The sequence below is a fragment of the Lepisosteus oculatus genome, unplaced genomic scaffold, assembly GCF_040954835.1.
Source record: "Lepisosteus oculatus isolate fLepOcu1 unplaced genomic scaffold, fLepOcu1.hap2 HAP2_SCAFFOLD_39, whole genome shotgun sequence".
Classification (NCBI taxonomy): Eukaryota; Metazoa; Chordata; class Actinopteri; order Semionotiformes; family Lepisosteidae; genus Lepisosteus; species Lepisosteus oculatus.
The window spans coordinates 2,647,619-2,672,043 of record NW_027167923.1 but is presented as its reverse complement, the minus strand read 5'-3'; positions in this window follow the sequence as shown (position 1 = coordinate 2,672,043).

Below are 24,425 nucleotides of genomic sequence, written 5' to 3'. Positions count from 1 at the left end.
ACAGCCAGTTCAGGATAAGATACAGTCCTCGCAGTTCACAGTACAACTGGCCAAAGCCGTATTCGGAATATGCGCTCGATAACCTCGTTTAGTTTAAGTACGGCCATATTTCATATCAACCCACAGATGCATTACATAAACACTAGAATTCTGGTTGTACTTAAATTGACCTTATACGTTTTGGATTATGTTTAACCTTCTTCAATTTCTTCAACCATATTTTGAGATGATTACGTTTACAGAAGCAAATATTATTCAGTGCTTTTTCTTCACTCCTTTAATCAAACCCACATTTCTATAAGGAGGGCCATTGTTAAACTCCCCAAAGTGAGCTGAATTAATCTTTCATTCTTCACACCTGCGAAGTCATTCCTTCATTGTGTAATATGAAGGCCTTTCATTATTCACGTATACTACAACATCTGAAAATAATGGGTCTTGAAATAGTTGAATGAAAGAAAATCCTGAATAACTCCTCCAAATGCGTGTTACACTTTCATCAAGTACACACACTTTGAATGTGATGAACTATAAAAAGTTATTTTAACCATACCCAATGGAGCTCAGGAGTGCGATTGCATACACAATCATGTTTTCAGTGTTTGGACATCAGCCGTACATCAGAACAATCATTTCACTAACACAGCTCCGTGTTGAGTGACTTCCCTCCAAGAACACAAAGTCACTTTCCCTTAGCAATTATTGCATGGACTTTGATTATCTGCCTTCTGCATCAAGCCCTGTATTATATACGGTACAAAGCCAAGCTTTGGGATAGTGCTTTGTTTGGATCCTTGTCTTGATCCTTTTGGATCCCAGGCTGCTCATTTGCAAATGAGTTTTGACATTAATTATAGTGACTATAGCAATGAGCTGGCACTGTGGTTCACAGAGCTGGGGTCCTGGGTTCAATTCCTGGGGTGCAGTCTGGATGGAATTGTATGTTCTCCCTTCATTTGTGTGGATTTCTTCCAGGTGCTCCAGTTTCTTCCCACAGTCCAAAGACATACAGTACTAGTAGGTTAAGGTGGAACTACAGTCCCAATTTTGCAGACACAAAATTATTTAATTTCAGTCACAAAATAAAATCATTGACATTATAGAAAAACTTTACAAACTCAAAATTGAGCACAAAATCATGAATTTTGTGAAAGGACTGTAAGTTACGCCATGTTGTAACAAATTCGCATTCAAGTTCCACACAAATTGCGATGTGATGCAGCCCTTCCTGCTCACTAATCACTGTAATGACTAATGCAATGTGATGTAGGAGAGAAAGGGTATAGGTTATGCAGCAAACATTTCACTGCAAAAAACATTCCATTCCAAGGTTCTTTATGCAGAGTTAACAATGTAGTATTATTTATTGGCAAAAACGTAAAAAAGTTGAGAGTTATATTTCCATTGGATTAAACGAGATGTATTCACAAGCCTGCTCCTTTACAATGTCACAGGGCCACAACAGATTATAGGAAGTTTTGCTGCCTCGTTCTGAATCGCAGAACATGGTAATTCTTTAACCTTGAAATGTAGTCTATTTTGTGATGTAATGATGCAATGTCCCTTTACTGAGAGCCAGCAATCAACGGATGTGTCTGATCGTGAATGGTTTTCCCTGTTGTTTGTTGTATTACTTGGTGTTGCATTTTAAGCTGTGCATGAGGCAGGACCCGGAGGCTGCTGCTTCTGCTGGTGCTTCTGCTGGGATTGAGGAAGAGCTGAGCGCCATGTAAGGCAAAGACACTGCGTTCCACTTTATCAGGTGCCTGGAGTGTAAGAGCTGCAGATAATATTGAGTCACATTAATCCCAACATATTTCAAATATTATGAAAATTAAATAAATTAAATCAAATAACTTTCATTAAAAAAATCAATCACTCTTTACCTTGCTTTTTCAGTTGTTTTTAAGGAAAATTGATGCCGAGAATGTGTGAATACTGCTTTTTGATGGTTCCAAGACCAATGTGACCTGTTCTATTGCCTGCTAATTGTACGTTCCAGGTTGAAAAATTATTTTTAGGAGGTCAAGGTGTATGAATGATAAGAGAAAAACTGAAATAACCACAGCTACGCAAACACCAGTCCACCCAAAAAAAATCATTTAATTAAAATAAGGTAACATTTTTTTTTCATCATCATACGGATGAACTGTGCTAAATGTGTTTCTAAAAAGAAAAAGCAGGACGTGAGTCGTGAGCCAAGATCATGACTCTTTTGCTCTTCTTCACATCAGTTTTCATCTGCGAGGAGGAGGAGGAGGGCGGCTCCTGATGTGCTGACACTTGGGGAAGTGCCTCTGTGCCGGCCTGGGGGCAAAGCGCCGGCCGCAGTGAGGGCAGGGCACGTAGTCGGGGTTTGGATTCGCGGGGGGCTGGGGCAGGTTCACAACTTTCCCTCCTTGCGTGATCACCTGCTGCACCTCCCTGGCCTGTTTGATGCTCCGAATGAAATCCTCGTGCTTCTGCCTCCAGTTGTTCTTTCTCAGCTGGGAACAGGAAATGAAACCAATAAAACAGCTTCCAGAAAAAGTCCAGACTAGCACTGCGTACACAGTCTGGTCGCAAACCATTCACAAGGCAAGAAAATATCAATACAGTAATAACGTAGCTTTCTGGGGCCACCTTTCAGGTCATTGGGTAGAGAGTACAATTTACGTAGTTATGGTTTTGTTTCCTGTGAGTGCTATTTGCTTGATATGTAGATTTTTACAACATAATTCAGAAGTCACTAAGACACATTTATTCTGTCTGGCAAATGTGCCTTTGCGGCAGTTTTTCAGAAGAGTACTTCATAAAACACTTATTTATTGTTTACATTGATTTATAAGCTGAGTCTGACTCTAGGAGAAAAAAAGGGAAGCTTGGAAAGAGTTTAAGGATAGCCCTTACCACGATTGGCGGTTTAACCTTCTTCTTATGGATGTATGTCTCCAGTTCTGTTCCCTTGGCCCTGTGCTTGAAAGAGTCAAAAACCTTCCTCTTTGAATTCTGAAGCTTCTTGCAGATCTTGCTGTGTTTCTCCAGCCTCTCTACAGCAAACTTCCCGTGACACAGTTCACAGGGCACCAGCTGAGGGTTTCCACTCTGGCTATTCTCATATGGAAATTGCTCAGCGGTAGGGCACATCAGACTTGTAGGGGACAAATATCTGTTTTCCACTGACAGAGTTTGTTCATCCAGACATGTGGTCTTATTTCTGAAGTGGCCCTGCGCGGCCTGTGCCGCTGACACGTCGCTTTCAGGGAGCCTTGCTTTCTTGAGATACTTTCTCCTTCCACAGGGGACGTCTTCTAGCCCACGGCTGCAAGGGCTCACTTGACGTCTCTCCTGATGGGAAAGCGCAGAGGGAAAGTGCGATTCTGCGCATCCGCCATCTTCCATTGGAGAACCATAATCAAGGTTGTCTCCTCTGATAGGAAGGGCTTTCCTTGGAGTGAAGGCTTTTTGCTTCTCCATTCTGCAGGTCAGAAGAGGCACGGCCTTAGAGCGGTGGTTGGCCCATGGTCCTCTGGGGCAAAGCTCGCTCTGCCTCGCCTCTATTTCCCTTCCGGCCACCTCTCTGGAGTCTTCCATCTCTCTCGGAACCATCCTCAGCTCCTCCTGAGCTCTGAAGAGCTTCGCCTGCATCATGGCCTCCTTCTGGCGAATCTCGTCCTTCATCATGGCCTCCTTCCGGCGCATCTCATCCTGCAGGCTGGCCTCCCTCCGGCGATGCTCCTCCTTCAGCGCGGCCTCTGCCTCGGCCACTTTTCGTAGCTCCTCTTGCAACTGAAAGTGCTCCTTCCCATTGGCATGAGAAGGGCATTGCCCTGGAGGGGTCGCCACCATGGGGAGGACAGTCCTGTCCTTAGGTTTGCGTACTCTTGAGCCCCTCCTGCCCGGCCTCTCGCAGGGCCTCTCATGACCATCCTGAGGCGGGGTGGGGGCAAACAAGGAATCACTCTGTGCGTCCGGGCGGTCCACAGCCCGAACCTCACCAGGGCCGGAGACTTTCCTGTTACCCATAGGCTTCAGGGGGTAAGACCGATCATACCCCACAATGTTCTTCTCGGGGCCCTGTTGGGCTTGGAAGCGATAGCTGTTCCCCATCTTCTTCTCCGCAGCGTATTTGACATATTGGAAACATTTTCTCATCTTCTGTAGAGCTGCCTCCTGCCGCCGATTGTACATGGCGATCATTTTTTTCTCCTTTTCCTGCATCAGTTTCTCTTGGAAGGTGTCCTTCAGAAGCTGTATCTTGGGAGGCGGGCAGTACGTGGAGATCAGATCCTGTTGCCTTAAGGGCGCGGGTCGATTCGAGTCTGTGTCCTTCGGGGAGGGGGACAGAGCACCAGGCTTAGGACTGGGCTCCAGTGGCAAATGAGATATGAGCTTTGTTTCCCAGGTATCTGGAAAAGGCAAAAATGGCAAATAAATGATATCCTGCACAGTCTAGTATGGTCTAATAGAAAAGAATAAAAAAAAAACAATTCAGGAAATACACAACTTTTTAATATTAAACCTAATGGTGTTGAATGCTGCATGCTGACTCAGTAGGAGACAGATCCTAAACATAAACATTATAATAAACATTTGTTTCCCAAATAACATTCTCAATGTTCAGAATGCTTAAAGTCATGAGCTTTTTTAAAAATGTTTAACTGAAACCTGGAAATGTGCTATTTCATTTCAAAGCTTGTATTATATCTATGATATAAATGTTTTTTTATATAAAATTAACCCATTATGCAACAGGGGTTTGAGCAAAAGTCACTGTGAATAAGGGAATTGATCAATATTAATTAGCCGTTTCACTACATTATAGATAGCTGAAGGATTATGATACAGTATATCGATTTCGCTACAAATTGACAAGCATATTTGATGACACTTACCAAACAAGTTTTAAACAGCGGAGAAATAGTTCACCACGACGATAGCAATGCAATGTTTGACTGCATCTCCCTATGTGATATATCTGTATTTGGGTATATACAGATCACGTAATTCAGGGAGCACTGTTACGTCAGGTCACCAACCATTATTACGACGCTCATATGTCATAGAGCTCCTTAGGATGTTTGTATAATCTTTATCCAAATTTTCATATGGCCGCAGTTACGGCGTTTATTTTACAGTTAATGTAACAGGGTGTCATTATATTTTTCTGTCTTTATGGTGGCAGACCACTTAAATAAATCTGAGTAGACGGTTTCTACAAGTGGGTCAGATAAAATATTAAATATACAGTAAAAGCTCACACCTATTCATACCCTTTATGTACTGTATATCTACAATTACGTATACTACGTATACAGTTATCGTATACTATAATACGATAACTACCATTACAAAATGTCTCCCTTTTGATTTGAAGTGGTTCTTTTAAATAAGTAAATTGCAATCACTTAGCCTACATCTGAGCTCCTAATTCATCGCGACGACGGACTGAGACTCCAGTCGGATTTGTGAGAAGGGGTGTGCCTGTTTTAAAACCGATTCATACGTCTTAAACACATGGACATAGATAGCAGTCTGTGTTATATAATTTATCTTTTTATTTTATTTAAATTTAAGTATCACATACACATTTTCAAAGTAACTGTACCCCTTTTAATTATGATCCCCATCGCTCACAGCTCCGAAGGTGAGACGAGGGCTACTTCAGATGGGATTTCCAATATTTCTCTCTTAGCTTGTATACCGGTGGAAAGGAGAGGGGTCTTAAAACGTGTTGATAGTAAGATTGGGATGTATTTGCAGTCTAGATATAGTTTTTTTAATGTTCGGAGCCGCCACAGATTCATTTTCTTACGACTGCTTTTCTGGATGACAATGACAATGCAAACGATGGTGTTAAGGCGAGGCTGTGCCTTAAGGCTCCTCTGCTTACAATGTTCAGCGCGTAAATCGCAAACGAGCGCCTTCCCTTACGATGAAAATGCAGAAAATAAGACCACGAGATTTAAACCTACGGCTTACAAATTTATGCGTAAACACTAAAACCGTATCTTTAGCAAAACTGGCGAGACAATGTGTTTTATCATTTAAAAAAGTACTGGAAAATAATTAAAGGTTATCACGATAAACAGAGGTTACTGATCTACTACTGTACGATGTGACCAAAAATGAGAGTCCCCCGATCCTCGCAGCCTTCATGCTTTGGTCTTGGCCTGGCCGTTTTTTTTTTAAGATAATGGGGTCAAGTTAAGAAATTATGCAAGTTTCTAATCAAATCCAAGGGCGCCTCCATCTCCTAAACATCTTTAGAAGGCCGACGGACCACACTGCACGGTCCGGGTCCGGGCCCTGACCCGGTTCTGGATAATGCCAGCTTAAAGTGAAAAATTCTACTGTACATATTATGTTTCTTATTATGGTATATATGTATAATATAGCGCGACCGCTTCACGAAGCTAGAAAGAAAGTTATCCGCCATTTTTATTTTACCTGCAATTGAATTTGCCATTAAAATCATTATTAATACCGCAGCTGCTAAATTACTTACCTAAAAGCGTTCAGATACAAAAGCACTTGAGCTGTAATGTTTATATACTGTTGGCCCGATGACCTACTTCAAGAAGAATTGTTACATAGACCGCCAAGGACTGTCATCACACTTTACGTCATAAAGCGCTTTAAAACTTTTGACAAGTTCAACACCTCATATTTTGTACTGTTTATCGTGGTAAAAGCAACTCAAAGCAATTCTAAAAATGATCGAAAGGTAAAAATACAAGCTTATACGAGCTGTCATTTTAACATTTATAACATATATTTAAACAAAATATATATAATCTATTTGAATAAAATAGAAAAGTGTTCTTAGTCTTCACTTAAAAGCTGTTAGAAGCTGCCTTTCTGACAAGAGAGTTCTGTGAGTTCCACAGTCTCAGTGCATTAAAGTCAAAACCAGTTGCTTTTTATTTCCTGTTTTACGACAGAGCAAGGAGGGTGTCCACAGACCACTGTGCACCTGCAGGCTGATATGGGGGGTAAAAAGTCTAGAAGTGAGTAAATAAGATTTTAGCACATGTTCTAAAACAAACCGGACACCTGTACAGTGATGCCAACACAGTGATCTGAGCTCCTTCTTTGAGTTAAATCCTAGCATCTGCATTTTTTACAAGTTGTTGCTATTGCAGAGCATGACCAGAGCATAACAGAAACCACCCATTTTCTAACCGCTTCATCCAATTCAGGGTCAGGGGGTCAGGGGGTCGCGGGGCACGGGGGAGCCAGAGCCTCAGAAAGTAATAAGCAGGAGATACCTGGGACTGGATGGTAGTCCAATGCAGGGAAGACACAGACACTCACCAATTATCCCAGAAGCCAATTAACCTACCAGTAGTTCTTTGAAGTGTGGGAGGAAGCCGGAGCACCCAAAGCAAACTCATGCAAACATGGGGAGAACATACAAGCTCCATACAGATAGCACCCCAGGTCCAGAAGTGTACCCAGGGCCTCAGCACTGTGAGCTAGCAATGCTAAACGCTGGGCTACTGTGCATGCTAATTTCTAGGCATCAGGTGATCAATCAGGGACACCAGTAATTTAGTATGAGATTCAAATTGACCTCAGAACAAAAAACTGTATAACTTATGTTATATAACTTATGTATAACTTACTACAGCATAACTGTCTTATTTGGCTCTTGTAGAAAATATTAACAGCATGCCTATTAAACATACAGTATCTAGCAATCAGCAATCAAAATAAAAACATTTCCAAACATGGAAACTGCCCAGTTAATGAAGCATTTCAAAGACATTAATCTATTCAATAATTACAGTTTTAAGTAGATAACAGATTTATATTCAGATTACGAAAGTATCATAACAACGGCTGCTTGTGTAAGGAATCCATGAATACCACTGTACATGAGAATTCCACACCTATTTGTAATCAATACACAAAATCCTATTGAATTTCAGGTACTTGTTTATTCAGCATTGCTTGACTCCGCGGACTCCTTGTTGTTTCAATATTCTAGCAATAGGACTAATCGCCAATACAGTGCCGTTGTAATCTATTCCTTCTGCCAGCAGAGGACGGTATTCGCACAGCCCGTTCAGGATAAGATACGGTCCTCGCAGTTCACAGTACAACTGGCCACAGCCGTACTCGGAATATGCTTTCGATAACCTCGTTTAGTTTAAGTACGGCCGTATTTCATATCAACCCACAGATGCATTGCATAAACACTAGAATTCTGGTTGTACTTAAATTGACCTTATACGTTTTGGATTATGTTTAACCTTCTTCAATTTCTTCAACCATATTTTGAGATGATTACGTTTACAGAAGCAAATATTATTCAGTGCTTTTTCTTCACTCCTTTAATCAAACCCACATTTCTATAAGGAGGGCCATTGTGAAACTCCCCAAAGTGAGCTGAATTAATCTTTTATTCTTCACACCTGTGAAGTCATTCCTTCATTGTGTAATATGAAGGCCTTTCATTATTCACGTATACTACAACATCTGAAAATAATGGGTCTTGAAATAGTTGAATGAAAGAAAATCCTGAATAACTCCTCCAAATGCGTGTTACACTTTCATCAAGTACACACACTTTGAATGTGATGAACTATAAAAAGTTATTTTAACCATACCCAATGGAGCTCGGGAGTGCGATTGCATACACAATCATGTTTTCAGTGTTTGGACATCAGCCGTACATCAGAACAATCATTTCACTAACACAGCTCCGTGTTGAGTGATATATCTGTATTTGGGTATATACAGATCCTGTAATTCAGGGAGCACTGTTACGTCAGGTCACCAACCATTATTACGACGCTCATATGTCATAGAGCTCCTTAGGATGTTTGTATAATCTTTATCCAAATTTTCATATGGCCGCAGTTACGGCGTTTATTTTACAGTTAATGTAACAGGGTGTCATTATATTTTTCTGTCTTTATGGTGGCAGACCAATTAACTAAATCTGAGTAGGCGGTTTCTACAAGTGGGTCAGATAAAATATTAAATATACAGTAAAAGCTCACACCTATTCATACCCTTTATGTACTGTATATCTACAATTACGTATACTGTATAATACGATAACTACCATTACAAAATGTCTCCCTTTTGATTTTAAGTGGTTCTTTTAAATAAGTAAATTGCAATCACTTAGCCTACATCTGAGCTCCTAATTCATCGCGACGACGGACTGAGACTCCAGTTGGATTTGTGAGAAGTAAAGGGGTGTGCCTGTTTTAAAACCGATTCATACGTCTTAAACACATGGACATAGATAGCAGTCTGTGTTATATAATTTATCTTTTTAATTTATTTAAATTTAAGTATCACATACACATTTTCAAAGTAACTGTACCCTTTTTAATTATGATCCCCATCGCTCACAGCTCCGAAGGTGAGACGAGGGCTACTTCAGATGGGATTTCCAATATTTCTCTCTTAGCTTGTATACCGGTGGAAAGGAGAGGGCTCTTAAAACGTGTTGATAGTAAGATTGGGATGTATTTGCAGTCTAGATATAGTTTTTTTAATGTTCGGAGCCGCCACAGATTCATTCATGATCTTGGCTCACGACTCACGTCCTGCTTTTTCTTTTTAGAAATATATTTAGCACAGTTCATCCGTATGATGATAAAAAAAATGTTACCTTGTTTTAATAAAATGATTGTTTTTTGGTGGACTGGTGTTTGCGTAGCCATTCAAAAGGCAAGAAAATATCAATACAGTAATAACTTAGCTTTCTGGGGCTACCTTTCAGGTCATTGGGTAGAGAGTACAATTTAGTTATGGTTTTGTTTCCTGTGAGTGCTATTTGCTTGATATCTCATGTAGATTTTTACAACAGAATTCAGAAGTCACTAAAACCCATTTATTCTGTCTGGCAAATGTGCCTTTGCTTCTTCTTATGGATGTATGCCTCCAGTTCTGTTCCCTTGGCCCTGTGCTTGAAAGAGTCAAAAACCTTCCTCTTTGAATTCTGAAGCTTTTTGCAGATCTTGCTGTGTTTCTCCAGCCTCTCTACAGCAAACTTCCTGTGACACAGTTCACAGGGCACCAGCTGAGGGTTTCCACTCTGGCTATTCTCATATGGAAATTGCTCAGCGGTAGGGCAGATCAGACTTGTAGGGGACAAATATCTGTTTTCCACTGACAGAGTTTGTTCATCCAGACATGCGGTGTTATTTCTGAAGTGGGCCTGCGCGGCCTGTGCCGCTGACACGTCGCTTTCAGGGAGCCTTGCTTTCTTGAGATACTTTCTCCTTCCACAGGGGACGTCTTCTAGCCCACGGCTGCAAGGGCTCACTTGACGTCTCTCCTGATGGGAAAGCGCAGAGGGAAAGTGCGATTCTGCGCATCCGCCGTCTTCCATTGGAGAACCATAATCAAGGTTGCCTCCTCTGATAGGAAGGGCTTTCCTTGGAGTGAAGGCTTTTTGCTTCTCCATTCTGCAGGTCAGAAGAGGCACGGCCTTAGAGGGTTGGTTGGCCCACGGTCCTCTGGGGCAAAGCTCGCTTTGCCTCGCCTGGAGTGTCTTCCTTCGGGTCAGGAGTCCTCTATTTTCCCTTCCGGCCACCTCTCTGGAGTCTTCCATCTCTCTCTAAACCATCCTCAGCTCCTCCTGAGCTCTGAAGAGCTTCGCCTGCATCATGGCCTCCCTCTGGCGAATCTCGTCCTTCATCATGGCCTCCTTCCGGCGCATCTCATCCTGCAGGCTGGCCTCCCTCCGGCGATGCTCCTCCTTCAGCGGCCTCTGCCTCGGCCACTTTTCGTAGCTCCTCTTGCAACTGAAAGTGCTCCTTCCCATTGGCATGAGAAGGGCATTGCCCTGGAGGGGTCGCCACCATGGGGAGGACAGTCCTGTCCTTAGGTTTGCGTATTCTTGAGCCCCTCCTGCCCGGCCTCTCGCAGGGCCTCTCATGACCATCCTGAGGCGGGGTGGGGGCAAACAAGGAATCACTCTGTGCTTCCGGGCGGTCCACAGCCTGAACCTCACCAGGGCCGGAGACTTTCCTGTTACCCATAGGCTTCAGGGGGTAAGACCGATCATACCCCACAATGTTCTTCTCGGGGCCCTGTTGGGCTTGGAAGCAATAGCTGTTCCCCGTCTTCTTCTCCGCAGCGTATTTGACATATTGGAAACATTTTCTCATCTTCTGTAGAGCTGCCTCCTGCCGCCGATTGTACATGGCGATCATTTTTTTCTCCTTTTCCTGCATCAGTTTCTCTTGGAAGGTGTCCTTCAGAAGCTGTATCTTGGGAGGCGGGCAGTACGTGGAGATCAGATCCTGTCGCCTTAAGGGCGCGGGTCGATTCGAGTCTGTGTCCTTCGGGGAGGGGGACAGAGCACCAGGCTTAGGACTGGGCTCCATTGGCAAATGAGATATGAGCTTTGTTTCCCAGGTATCTGGAAAAGGCAAAAATGGCAAATAAATGATATCCTGCACAGTCTTGTATGGTCTAATAGAAAAGAATAAAAAAAACAATTCAGGAAATACACAACGTTTTAATATTAAACCTAATGGTGTTGAATGCTGCATGCTGACTCAGTAGGAGACAAATCCTAAACATAAACATTATAATAAACATTTGTTTCCCAAATAACATTCTCAATGTTCAGAATGCTTAAAGTCATGAGCTTTTTTAAAAATGTTTAACTGAAACCTGGAAATGTACTATTTCATTTCAAAGCTTGTATTATATCTATGATATAAATGTTTTTTATATAAAATTAACCCATTATGCAACAGGGGTTTGAGCAAAAGTCACTGTGAATAAGGGAATTTATCAATATTAATTAGCCGTTTCACTACATTATAGATAGCTGAAGGATTATGATACAGTATATCGATTTCGCTACAAATTGACAAGAATATTTGATGACACTTACGAAACAAGTTTTAAACAGCGGAGAAATAGTTCACCACGACGATAGCAATGCAATGTTTGACTGCATCTCCCTATGTGATATATCTGTATTTGGGTATATACAGATCACGTAATTCAGGGAGCAATGTTACGTCAGGTCACCAACCATTATTTCGACGCTCATATGTCGTAGAGCTCCTTAGGATGTTTGTATAATCTTTATCCAAATTTTCATATGGCCGCAGTTACGGCGTTTATTTTACAGTTAATGTAACTGGGTGTCATTATATTTTTCTGTCTTTATGGTGGCAGACCACTTAACTAAATCTGAGTAGGCGGTTTCTACAAATGGGTCAGATAAAATATTAAATATACAGTAAAAGCTCACACCTATTCATACCCTTTATGTACTGTATATCTACAATTACGTATACTGTATAATACGATAACTACCATTACAAAATGTCTCCCTTTTGATTTGAAGTGGTTCTTTTAAATAAGTAAATTGCAATCACTTAGCCTACATCTGAGCTCCTATTTCATCGCGATGACGGACTGAGACTCCAGTCGGATTTGTGAGAAGGGGTGTGCCTGTTTTAAAACCGATTCATACGTCTTAAACACATGGACGTAGATAGCACAGTATGTGTTATATAATTTATCTTTTTAATTTATTTAAATTTAAGTATCACATACACATTTTCAAAGTAACTGTACCCTTTTTAATTATGATCCCCATCGCTCACAGCTCCGAAGGTGAGACGAGGGCTACTTCAGATGGGATTTCCAATATTTCTCTCTTAGCTTGTATACCGGTGGAAAGGAGAGGGCTCTTAAAACGTGTTGATAGTAAGATTGGGATGTATTTGCAGTCTAGATATAGTTTTTTTAATGTTCGGAGCCGCCACAGATTCATTTTCTTACGACTGCTTTTCTGGATGACAATGACAATGCAAACGATGGTGTTAAGGCGAGGCTGTGCCTTAAGGCTCCTCTGCTTACAATGTTCAGCGCGTAAATCGCAAACTAGCGCCTTCCCTTACGATGAAAATGCAGAAAATAAGACCACGAGATTTAAACCTACGGCTTACAAATTTACGCGTAAACACTAAAACCGTATCTTTAGCAAAACTGGCGAAACAATGTGTTTTATCATTGAAAAAGTACTGGAAAATAATTAAAGGTTATCACGATAAACAGAGGTTACTGATCTACTACTGTACGCTGTGACCAAAAATGAGAGTCCCCCGATCCTCTCAGCCTTCATGCTTTGGTCTGGGCCTGGCCGTTTTTTTTAAGATAATGGGGTCAAGTTAAGAAATTTTGCAAGTTTCTAATCAAATCCAAGGGCGCCTCGATCTCCTAAACATCTTTAGAAGGCCGACGGACCACACTGCACGGTCCGGGTCCGGGCCCTGACCCGGTTCTGGATAATGCCAGCTTAAAGTGAAAAATTCTACTGTACATATTATGTTTCTTATTATGGTATATATGTATAATATGGCACGACCGCTTCACGAAGCTAGAAAGAAAGTTATCCGCCATTTTTATTTTACCTGCAATTGAATTTGCCATTAAAATCATTATTAATACCGCAGCTGCTAAATTACTTACCTAAAAGCGTTCAGATACAAAAGCACTTGAGCTGTAATGTTTATATACTGTTGGCCCGATGACCTACTTCGTGTGTGATCTGACGCAGTGGTGGCAGCTGTGTGATGCAGTGGTGGCTGGGCATGGTGAGGTGCGCTGGTAGATGTGTGACGCAGCTGTGGCAGGGTTCAGTGAGGTGCGCTGGCAGCTGTGTGACGCAGTTGTGGTCTGGTACGGTGAGGTGTGCTGGCAGCTGTGTGACGCAGTGGTGGCTTGGCACGGTGAGGTGCACTGGCGGCTGTGTGGTGTGACTCAGTGCTGGCCTGGCACAGTGAGGTGCGCTGGCAGCTGTGTGGTGTGACGCACTGGTGGCCGGGTACTTTGAGGTGCGCTGGCAGCTGTGTGGTGTGACGCAGTGGTGGCCTGGTATGGTGAGGTGCGCTGGCAGCTGTGTGACGCAGTGGTGGCCTGGCACGGTGAAGTACGCTTGCAGCTGTGTTGTGTGACGCAGTGGTTATCTGGCATGGTGAGGTGCGATGGCAGCTGTGGGACACAGTGGTGGTCTAGCACTGTGAGGTGCGCTGGGATCTGTGTGGTGTGACGCAGTGGTGGCCTGGCACTGTGAGGTGCGCTGGCATCTGTGTGACGCAGTGGTGGCCTTGCATGGTCAGGTGCGCTGGCAGCTGTATGATGAAGAGGTGGCCGGGTACGGTGAGGTGCACTTGCAGTTGTGTGGTGTGATGCAGTTGTGGCCGGGCAGGGTGAGTTTCGCTGGTAGCTGGGTGACGCATTGGTGGCCTGGTACGGTGAGGTGCACTGGCAGTTGTGTGATGCAGTGGTGGCCGGGCACAGTGAGGTGCACTCGCAGCTGTGTGGTGTGACGCAGTGGTGTTCATCAGGCACAAGTTCATCAGTGAAAAGACCACTGGCATTTTTCCTTCCCCCTACATTCTCAGAGCAGAATCGAATTTAATATTAGCATAATTTATTACAGTGCTAAGTTTAATATTATTTATTACTAATAGTTTATGCTAACACCTAACTTTTTTAACGCGAGAAGTACTAATGTAAGTACCTACTGTACTGTACTTAAGTACTACCATAAGAAGTACTGCTGCATGCAACAAAAAAAAAGGAGTGGTGAAACAGCCCTACTCATACAGTATCAGTATCAAAAGACATTGTATCAGTATCAGTTCTTGCTTTGTGCTGGGTTTAGCAGTTTTCCAAACATTGTCTTTCAGCGAATGCCATACCATCTCTATTGGATTTAAATCTGGAGATTCGGCTGGAGTTTTCACCCAGTTCACTCGTTCTTCTGTAAGCCTCGCCCTTGCTGCTTTGTGTTTCGGATCGTTGTCTTGAAAGAGACGGTGCCTTGATCCAATGTGCTCCCTGATATATGGGGCGGCATGCTGTGTGACCACGACTTCCTCGAAGAATTCCCGATCCATAATTCTTTCGAAATAAAATTGTTTTTCAAGCAATGTAATGCAAGGTGCTTTCTAACGTTGGGCAATGTGTTTTTTCTCGAAATTTTGTTTCGAGAGTCTAGATAAGTAATTCAAGTGTTTATGATATGTCGCTGTTGTGAATGTCTGTGGAGTGTATCTTATTAGCCTGTCCTGACTGGTGGAGCTCATTCAGCTGTGTCTGGATATCTTGGTCAAATATTCGGGTAGTATGTTTTGTCTGTTTGGGGTTCTGTAGCATTCCACACGGCTGGGCAGCTTGTTCCCCCCTCCCTCCCCTCTCTGTGTACAGTAGAGCCTCCTGTCCTGGCTGGTAGAGCTCATCCGGCTGTGTCTGGCTAATATTAAAGCCAGTACTTTAATATTGTTTTATGTATGTTTATCAATAGTGGGTACTGCCCTAATTCGGTCCTGCACCCGTTGTTAGGTGTTTTTTAGGTGTTGTTAGGGCTTCTACCAAATATGAACACATGGCTTTAAAATGTATACAATTCTAATATTTCCTTTTTTCCCATTGAAAGTATAACATATGTGGTGTGAGAAAGAGGTCCTCATTTAAGTGCATAAAACTCAGGCACTGGCGCAACAAACTGATCAAAGTTCAAGGGGGTATACGCTTTCTGTAGACACTTTATTTCCTCTTTTTCCATACTTTAAGAAATGATTTGGGAAACCTGTGGGACACTGGAGGTCATTATACATGAGCCTCTTTATGCACCTTTTAAGCCATTGAAACCTAGTTGCCTTGTTACAAGGTCTAATATTACAGTAGGTGTGGTTTCTGTCTCCTAATTTCTGAGAATTATCAAATTGGGGAATAAATTGTAGGGAATACCACTCTTGCACTTCTAAGAAAAGACTATCTCAAATGAAACTCGCTATAGAAAGACATCTTGTTGAAAAATTCTTTATTTTTTGTAATTGCTAAAGAAAAAACATTCATCAAGTCCTTCACAAATGTTTTGTTTGTGACTTTCTCTGTCGTTCCCTTTCACACTCAACTGAATTATGTGTTATGTCTTGTAAACGTAATCAAACATTTCACTTAGGTGTGTGGGTTAACACAAACCCATATTGTATGAAACATTCAGTTTTTCATTCACGTTTTTTCTAACAATTGCATCCGTGCTAGGACTACAGTAAACAACACTTTTTACTAAAGTAAATGAAATTGTTCATTAAACAAGACACATTGTTTTAAATGTATGCAATACGACGACACTAAAAACAACACTGAAACTTTTCATTGAAATACTGGACGAGATTGTGCATATTCAATGGATTTCTCCTGGTGCTTTTTTTCATCAGTCTTTTCATATTCTTGTTCTTTACTCAGGTGTCTCCCGTTCCTTTGGTGATGTCTGCTGTACACACATGGCATCATACACTTGAGCAAAGTGTGATACCATCATTTGTTCTTCTCCTAAAATAAAGATGAACATTGACAAAAGTCAGAAGCACTCTTTTCTTTGACAGACGAACAAAACAATGCAAGAATAACCATACTCTCTGTTCCTTACTCATTTCTACCTACCTGTTTGACAACTTTGTCTGCTTCAGTCAGGACAGGGTCCTGGGGCTGACTCTGAGCAATCTGAGAAGAGCTCTCTGTAATCTTCTCCCCTACATTGGCTACATTGTACTCTGTTTGAAATCCAGGGATCGCCTCCGGTAAGTTCCTCAGTCCTTTTTGGGACTTGAAAGGGTAGAATCATTTTGTGACTTCATTTCATTGTCATCCACTGATATGTTCTGGTTTGTGTTCGATTACTGTAGGCGTTCAAGTATTTTCTTTTTGTTCTAGATTGGCAGTGTTTGAGATGGTAGGAACTTGTCATATTCTCAACTTATTTTCTCTATGAGACTCTGAATGCTCTGTAAGCATACTATTTTAGCAATTCTTAGAATTCTGAAAGCAGTATTACCTGTATCATTTTTTGTCTTGGTAGTAGTATTGCAGCTCCAACATCAGCACTTAAATAATGGTTTTTGATATTACTTGTCCTTGGAGTTAGTATACTCCTGAGAAGTCAAGAGAAATCTTACGTAAGCATTAATTATGTTTCACTTTTGAAAGCAAAGTACGTGTCAAGTACTTTGAAGGCATTTGTTGATACTTGTAAGCACTTTCGTTGATTATTATTGTCCTTCAATTAGTTATTACAAGTCCAACATTCTCTACATGATCTCACTCCATATTCAGAATGTGGGAATACAGTTGTTTTAAGGAAATGCCACTGAATAGATAGTAGCTGCACTCTACAAAGATGAATTTGCTAATTAATCAGTCAGGGACACAGCTTATACTTCAGTAGTCTTAGATCATGTAATGATGATTATTGTACTTTATAACTAGAAAAATCCCCATATCCTGTTCATTGCCCCTTTTTCAGTCATGTGGATTGACTTATGCCTGAAGTGGTTAATTCTCACCTTGACATCTCATAGAACAACTGAATCTCTACCAAGGGTGAATGTGTCCTTCCTCTTAATGTCTAAAAGAAAAGGTTAAAATTCATTGAAGCAAAATGCAACAACCCAAAATGTTGGGGAGGTCGTTTCCACAGTTATTTCATATGACAGTGCTTGGAGTGAAACTACATGACCATGGTGAAGAAGTAAAAACACTTTACCTTGTTCCTCCTGACTGATGTCCTTATGCGTGTTTTGCACAGTTGAGCGTTTTGTGTCTTGTCGTCTGTGTAGGCAACAGCCCTCTTCCCTGGGATAGAACTAGATGATATTTAGACACGTTAATTTGACTTCTCCATTGCTCACATTGATGTGGATATGATTATAATGCTCTGTTTTGTGGGCTTCCCAAGAAAACAATAAATCCCTTACTACTTGTTCGAAATGCAGTAGCACAGATCCTAACAAATACAAGAAAGAGAATATCTTTCCTGTCTTGAAAAAACTTCACTGGTCACCTGTATTGTCTAGGATACATTTGAAAGTGTTTTTACTTGTTTTTAAAGCTTTAAGCGACCTAGCACGTCTGTACCTTACTGAATGTCTGTCTTCATATGTTCCTATACGTGACCTGAGATCTGCACATACTGGCCTACTGCAAATACCACATGTGAAATGCAGAAAGAGTGGAGAGGCTGCTTTTTGTTTTTATGCTTCTAAATTATGAAACTCACTTCCACTTTTTATTAGGCAGTCAATCTCGGTACATTGTTTTAAAAAACATTTGAAAATGTTGCTTTTAGTTAAAGTGGTTCTTTGTTCTTTCTATTTCTGTTTCTTTTTTTAGTTCTCTTTAATTGTTCTTATTTTATTACGACTTTCCTAATTTTTATTTATTTAATTGACATGTATGTTGCTTTACTGTATTGCTGTATTTTCCTTTACAACTGAAAGTATATCTCTCAATTTTAATATTTTATTTTACGCTTGGTTTTTAAAGCACCAAAGCACTATTTGTATGAAAGGTGCTCTAAAAATAAAGTTTATTATTATTATTTTTAATATTATTATTATACTTTGTTACATTTTTGGTTAGGACAAAGATTCTAGTAGAGGTGGCCTCTTTTACCCCGTTCCAAAAAATTGGAAAACTACCTTCAGGATACACTGACAATGACCATCTACTGTCTCCTCTAACTGTGTATTGTCATCATGCATATCTTGTGTATTATTTATTGTAGTTGGTTTTGTCATTCTGTAAAGAAGCCACCTTTCAAGGCACTATATAAAATAATGTTTGTTATTATTATTTACATTTTTCATCGTAAAATCTGGCGAAGAGTCTTAAGAGAATATCAAAGAACACGTTGCTCTTACCTTTCCATTCCAAGAAATGCCCTCAGCTCGGATTGCAGAGATTGACCTCTCTGTCTCAAATTCTGAGAAACATAGACTCGATTGAAAAATGACCATTTCCTAAGATTCACATAACATCACCAGTCAACATTTGCCACTTGACATCAATAGAAACCATAGAGTACATGACATTTCCAATCAGTTTTCTTTCAAGGTACAATACCAATCGCCTTGCCAGAAGAGTTATACTGCGGTAGATAAATATTACAAATGTCAGATACACGCAGAGTTGTTTGGATAACTATGAAAAGATTGGCAAATATATTTATGTTCATTATATTTTTTGGAGTGACAGAGCTAAAGAGAAAAAAATACTTACCTTTATCTCTGCAGACAGGATTGCAAGGGATTCCCTTATACTGGGTTCCTATATAACAAATAATACATTATTCAAAAAACATGATATTTCTCTGTCCATTGGCAGCATGATTGTTTATCATTACAGTTTTAGTTAGCTTTAATTTTGGAAACCCCAAGTAAACATAGTTTGTGCCTTTCTCTGAACTTTTTGGCATTTCAATTCAGTTGTTTGTAAGCTTATTTTACAGTTGCTAGGTTGATGAAGTTCCTGAACTGTGCAGTATTTCTTTTGGGTTTGGTGCGAATCATATTCTAGCGGTTGGGGGAAAAAAGCACAGGTGCCATCCCACCATTAAACCCTGAAACTTACCTTAGCCGATTCTTCAACTAAACCAGACATGTTAACTAAGTGTTACAGTATGTTTCAAAGTGTGTATTTTAGCAAACACAACTGAAGTTCTGTTGTCTCCTTGGAGACACCTGGAACTGGTGTGATGCTGGTTCTATGACATCATTCGTTCTAAATGTAAATGCAGGTATTGGCACAACATAGTAAATTGATGTAAAGTTATGGATCCATTTATGATTTTCACTCAGTTTGAAAGAGTTCCTGTCGTGTGGTTAAACTTTGTGTTACGGAGGGTTAACTGGGGTTCTGGCTACTAGTTAGGCTTGGTCATTCAGTCATCTGGTTCATGAAATAGGAAGCAAAGAGATCTGTGTTTTAGTTTTACTGTTTGTTTTTGTTCCATAGAATAAGAAATGTTTCATTAATATTAGTAATAGAGTAGATGTTTCTCTAAACAGTGTGTGTCAGTTTGCACTGCAGGTGTGCCAGGTAGAGACCATTTAAGTACCAAAAAATATGCTGTCATTTACTGCCGTGGCTAATTTCTGTTAACCTTGTCTCTCACTCACTTTGATGAGCAAAATGTTCATACATAAAGCATAGATTTCTGATTGGTCAGAAGAAGCTTCTTAACATATAAGGTATAAACAAAGTCAGAAAGTTAGGCACTTAGGTCAGCCTTAGGCAGTTAACCAAGACCATAATCCGATAAGAAGCTATTCCCTTTCATGTTGCTAAATCACATGTAGGATACATGAGTTACACCTCCACTTAAGAGACCTTAAAGAGACCTTGGCCAGCCAGGAGTGTAGAAAACCGTAAAACAGTTCTTGAGGACCTAATTGTTAACTCTTAACAGGCAAAGGTTCCTTCAGTCCTATGAGAAATATTTTAGAATTGAACTAAAGTGTGTTTCCGATACAGGAGCATATGTCTGTCAGGGCCTGTTGGAGAGGCCCTGCGTGAGAACCCCTGGCTGCAGTTCCACATCCCCCTGAAAGTAAATAGAGCCATAAGCACGGAGCTAAGGACACTGCTCCAGGACATGCTGGCTGTCGATCCTGACCAGCGACTAGAAGCCATCCAGCTGGAGAAGCAAGTCAGGCAAGCCATGGCACGAGAGAAAACATCTTTGTAGTGACTGATAGCAAGATGTCCGTGACCAAGGGCAATTCGTCTGAGTAAAGTCTGATTTCATTTTTATGTCCCGAAAGGCCACTGCCTTTGTGCTGTAGATTTCTGATTTAGACGGGCATTTCTATGGACAACTTTGACTTTTCTGTGGGTCCAATGAAAATAAGTTTTTTAACTTATTCTTTGTTACAGTTTTCGAAAGTTTAAAGACATTCACTGAGTTGACGATAAAGGAAAAGTTTCATCTTTCACCTCTTCGATGGTAGGCTGGTCAGAGGTATATGTGTCTACATGTCTTCATTCTCCATGTTTGTAAGTATGGAGATTTTGTATTGTGTGCTTTTGCACTGTTCTGCTTTATTGAAAGAAATCAGATGCTCTTCCTGAAGTCTGAATTTTTGGTGGGGGATTTAAAAACTTTTTTACAATTTTAACTGTTTCAAAACATTTTAAGGTATAATACCATTCATCTTGCCAGAAAATATATACTCCAGTAGATTAAACGTAGAAATGTAATTGCATGTAGAGTTTGTTTATACAGATGCAGCCATTCAGAGTTCCCGGTACAAACCCGTACCGCTGGCATCTACGCCCTACCGCGGTACGTGATTGGCTGGCCAAAATGACCGACGGGCACTCGTGGTGCATTGGTCGGTCGTGGAAGGATCTAATCATATAATGTCTTTACTGTTAATTTTTTTATCCGCTTAGTATTGAGTATTAATATGGAATTGTACCACTGTAGGGAAATTTTAGTAGCTGAGCATAAAAAGAATAGGAGCATAACGCATGTGAAGGCCATAAACAATATTAATTTTGGAACATAAACATATTATGTAAACTGTATATGGCTGGTCTCGGTACATTAAAGAAAAAATACACAGCAGTCTTCCATTTCTCCCTAAACATTTTAAGCATCAAAATTTTCAAAAACGGTCCCCAAATATGCGATTGCTGTATAGAATGAATTTTAATTAAAAAAAATTATTTAACACGAAAATTAAGCTTTTTACGTTCCTCCGCCTGAGAATATAGTCCCTTGTTGCTGCGCAACGCAGAAACACAGCCACGAGTAACTAGCAAAGAGAGGACACTAGCTAGCCAATATGATAAAGGAATAAACTACTTTTTTTATTTCTTCAGCACATTTATTTGAACATTTCCATCAATTCTACAAGCACTGAAAAACTGTCCAATCCCTAGTTCGTGAGGAATTTTCTTTTACCATAACAGACATAAAAACTTCCTTGCTTTTAACAGAGCATTTCATAATTTCTAACAACGCAAATGATTTACACTGCGACACTTATCATTCAACGAGAGCTCAAAATATCACAAGTATCCTCAAGAATGCAACAGACAGCAGCAAAAGATACATGAGAATCCAAGGTTTTTTATCTACGCTAAGATGTAGATTTCTTTATCAAACAGTGAAGTCAAAATTCCGGTGTGTGCGTATATTAGAGAATATAGCACTCCTTCGAATGTGTTTCAGCCAATCAGATTTTAGGACCGGAATTATTGGTTTTGTAATAGGGAATATAGTATGGAAACGTATCTAAAGGCATGAATAATGATATTAATTAGGATCTGAATATCTAAAAATGTGTCACACAATGTGCCACAAAAGTTCCACACAACAAGGCAAGACTGTGAAAGGTCAATAGGCCTGACTAGTGTGCACAACACGGTGCAGTGTGCTGGCAGCTGTGTGTTGTGACGCAGTGGTGGCCTGGCACGGTATGGTGCGCTGGTAGCTGTGTGATGCAGCTGTGGCCGGGCACGGTGTGATGCAGTGGTAGCAGGGCACAGTGAGGTGCACTGGTAGCTGTGTGGTGTGACGCAGTGGTGGGCTGGCACGGTGAGGTGCGCTGGCAGCTGTGTGGTGTGACGCCGTGGTGGCCTGGTACAGTGAAGTGCGCTGGCAGCTGTGTGATGCAGTGGTGGCCTGGCACAGTGAGGTGCACTGGCAGTTGTGTAGTGTGACGCAGTGGTGGCCTGGCACGGTGAGGTGCGCTGGCAGCTGTGTGGTTTGACGCAGTGGTGGGCTGGCACGGTGAGGTGCGCTGGCAGTGGTTTAGTGTGACGCAGTGGTGGCCTGGCACGGTGAGGTGCGCTGGCAGCTGTGTGGTGTGATAGAGTGGTGGCCTGGCACGGTGAGGTGTGCTGGCTGCTGTGTGGTGTGACACAGTGGTGGCCTGGCACGGTGAGGTGCGCTTGCACCTCTGTGACGCAGTGGTGGCCTGGCACAGTGAGGTGCACTGGTAGCTGTGTGGTGTGACGTAGTGCTGGCCTGGCACAGTGAGGTGCGCTGGCAGCTGTGTGACGCAGTGGTGGCCTGGCAGTGTGGTGTGCTGGCAGATGTGTGGTATGACACACTGGTGGCCTTTCATGGTCAGGTGCGTTGGCAGTTGTGTAGTGTGACGCAGTGGTGGCCTGGCACGGTGAAGTGCACTGGCAGCTGTGTAGTGTGTCACAGTGGTGGGCTGGCATGGTGAGGTGCGCTGGCAGCTGTGTGACGCAGTGGTGGCCTGGCACAGTGTGGTGTGCTGGCAGCTGTGTGGTATGACGCTGTGGTGGCTTTGCACGGTGAGGTGCGTTGGCAGTTGTGTAGTGTGACGCAGTGGTGGGCTGGCATGGTGAGCTGCGCTGGGAACTGTATGACACAATGGTGGCCGGGCACGGTGAGCTGCACTGCCAGCTGTGTGGTGTGACGCAGTGGTGGCCGGGCACGGTGAGGTGCGCTGGCAGTTGTGTAGTGTGATTCAGTGGTGGCCTGGCACAGTGAGGTGCACTGGCAGCTGTGTGCTGTGAAGCAGAGGTGGCCTGGTACGGTGAGGAGCGCTTGCAGCTCTGTGACGCAGTGTTGGCCTGGCACGGTGAGGTGCGCTGGCAGCAGTGTGATTCAGTGTTGGCTGGGCAGCTGTGTAGTGTGTCTCAGTGGTGGGCTGGCATAGTGAGGTGCGCTGGGAACTGTATAACGCAGTGGTGGTCTGGTACGGTGATGTGTGCTGGCAGCTGTGGGACGCAGTGGTGGCCTGGCACGGTGAGGTGCTCTGGCAGCTGTGTGGTGTGACGTAGTGCTGGAAAGGTAAGGGGCGCTGGCACTTGTGAGACGCAGTGGTGGACTGGTATGGTGAGATGCACTGGCAGATGTGTGATATGTGATGCAGTGGTGGCCTGGCACTGTGAGTTGCACTGGCAATTGTGTGGTGTGAGGGAGTGGTGGCCTGGCACGTTGAGGTGCGCTGGCAGCTGTGTGGTGTGACGCAGTGGTGGCCTGGTACGGTGAGATGCGCTGGCAGCTGTGTGATGCAGTGGTGGCCGGGTACAGTGAGGTGCACTGGCAGCTGTGTGATATGTTATGCAGTGGTGGCCTGGCACTGTGAGGTGCGCTGGCAGCTGTGTGGTGTGACGTAGTGCTGGCAAGGTAAGGGGCGCTGGCACTTGTGAGACGCAGTGGTGGACTGGTATGGTGAGATGCACTGGCAGATGTGTGATATGTGATGCAGTGGTGGCCTGGCACTGTGAGTTGCACTGGCAATTGTGTGGTGTGAGGGAGTGGTGGCCTGGCACGTTGAGGTGCGCTGGCAGCTGTGTGGTGTGACGCAGTGGTGGCCTGGTACGGTGAGATGCGCTGGCAGCTGTGTGATGCAGTGGTGGCCGGGTACAGTGAGGTGCACTGGCAGCTGTGTTGTGTGATGCAGTGGTGGCCTGGCACGGTGAGGTGCACTGGCAGATGTGTGATATGTGATGCAGTGGTGGCCTGGCACTGTGAGTTGCACTGGCAATTGTGTGATGTGAGGCAGTGGTGGCCTGGCACGTTGAGGTGCGCTGGCAGCTGTGTGACGCGGTGGTGGCTGGGCACAGTGAGGTGCGCTGACAGCTGTGTGACGCGGTGGTGGCCTGGCACGGTG